We start from the raw sequence: 2,500 nt of genomic DNA on the forward strand, positions 1-2,500 counted from the left end.
TTTGTTTCTGGAAAACTAACTTTCTCCTTGTTCCCTATTGAAAATACTTCATTTTAAAAGATGTACCTTTTACACTGCTTTGAAGAAGCTTCCTGACATTCTATATCGTGGTAACAGCATACTGGACCCGGATAGTTGTCATCTCTTTGATGACCTGTCATACCACACTTTACACACTCTCTTATTAGTCCACTTTCGGCAAGAGTTGGCTCCATGCCCATAACCATGGAAGTGGAGGCAGTGGTACGATGCGAACTGATTCCGGAACGACTAACGTTTCTAAAGTTAAAAGAAGAGCTGGTGTCGATTGTTCCAAACCACCAATTTTCTTAAAATTCTTTAGTTTTTCTAAAAGTTTCTTTACAGAATAACTCATCAGGTCTCGGGAAAAGACAATTCCCTTGTAGCAAATGAGTGTTTTGTGAGGAGAACATGAGTCTTGAGCCCCAGGATTGTCCTATATCGCATGCACACGGCCACTCTCGTCTGGTGACGAAACTTCAACTATCATTTTACCATCTCACTGTGGGGTGATCAGAAGGATCACACTGACACGCCTCAATTGTTTTTCGATGTACTTCGAAAAGATCAAACCATCAATGGTCATTACTACAATGTATTTACTATATGAGATACTTTCGTATTTACCAGGTAAGATTTCCTCAATGAATTGACAAGGACTTTTCTCCTTACCTGATCTGGGAGCCCGTGAAGCATTACAGTTCCCAATTCTTGCCCTTTGGCAGTTGGAAAGGTTCCAGAGTGACATAAAATGTTCCAGAGGGATTGGCTAGATGATTGCGTAGGTCATCAGGGAAAGAGCTAGTTCTTTACAAATTTGTAGAAATCATATATATTGGAATTCTTCATTTCTTCACCCCCACCCCACCCACCATAGAATCCTACGAGGGCAAGCTATAGTTAGGGCTCAAAATCTCTCAACAGCCACAGGGGTAGTGAGGAAATATATGTAGTCACAACCCGGTAATGATGGCAGTCGTATGACCTATGCGATACTGACTGGACAGTTCCTGCTTGACCCTAGCCATATATGACCAGCCAATTGACTTGACCGGCCCTTGATCAAGCCATCCATCTAACCAGAATAAACGACCAAAGAGGTGTGTTGCTAGCTGCAGAGTGCAGCATGCAGCTAGCAGGACTCGTCTCCTAGTAATACGGAACGCCATGCATAGCAAACACACGCAGGAGAGTTCTCCGTGGTTTAATATGGAATGAACCAGGGGTGGGTGCACCATCTCCTCTCATAGGCCCGGGTACACCAGGGACCCATTTTGTCTCATCCCTCACTGGTGACCCCTCCAGGTATGGGTATCACTCTGCCCCGGTTCACGAGGTCATTGGGACCCCAAAACTTTGCCATCGATCTAGATATTTGCGAGAATCACAGGTCAACAATTGTAAGTGCCAGGTGTAACAGTTTTCAGGACTAGATCTTTTGGTGGCTCTTGTTCATTATCAAAAAATTCTTAGACATATTCTTCCCAACGAGCACCGATGTCCTCGGTCTCGTGGACGCAATTTTGGGAGGAGAAGGATCGTTTAACAGTAATCTCTTATCCTTTAAAATATCTCTTTGGGATTATAACTATTTTAACATCATCACATTTCTCTCGTAGCCACTTTTCCTTGTCATTCTTACTTTTTTGTAAATTGTTTATTAGTTCATATTGCACGGTGTTCTGTTTTGAAACTTTGAACCGCGGTTGATTAGGAAGGGCATCCAAACAGGCAAGGGTGGTACTGCCAAATGACCTATATATATGAAAGGGCAAAAAGTTATTTAATTTAAACAAAAAGCAATGACTGTAGAAACGAGAATCCCCGTCACTCATTTATGTATACTTGAGAGACAAATGAGCAATGGATAACTGGTCGGACTATCGACGCTTAATTAATACCGACTACATGTCTGTTAATGCTTACTTGTATGCACCAGTGAAAGTTGCCTCACACTTCGTTATTAAAAGAATTGGATGAGGTAATACGACATGCAATAAAAATGAAAGGTTTGGGTGATACACAATATGTGCCAAATTGATGTGAAGATTCGGTGGTGACCCTGGTAGACCTACAGAGAAAAGAAGGGTGAAATAAAAACAAGAATAGAGAACGAATGGAATAATTCCTGTGATAAGTGATAAAACAAAGTGAATAAGCATGCACAATGAGAGGAAAAGAAAATAGAATGTGTGACAGGGAATAACAGAAAGAAGTGGGAACCCCAGTGTATGCGAACGACCCCTTACCAGGTGAGTGGCGATACTCCTTGCTTAAGGAGCAAACTGTTCACCTATGAGTGCTGTCTGTAAAAACCCTTGCCTACGAAGTCGTACTTCATAAATAAAAACATCGGTAAGGAACCTATTGTGGATAAAATAATCTCACGTGACATAGATTGATTACAATGAAATAGAATAATAGTCAGTGTCGGGACACGTCAACGTTACGATCTCTCTCTCTCTCTCTCTCTCTCTCT

This window comes from Penaeus monodon, chromosome 35 (genome assembly GCF_015228065.2).
Source record: "Penaeus monodon isolate SGIC_2016 chromosome 35, NSTDA_Pmon_1, whole genome shotgun sequence".
NCBI lineage: Eukaryota > Metazoa > Arthropoda > Malacostraca > Decapoda > Penaeidae > Penaeus > Penaeus monodon.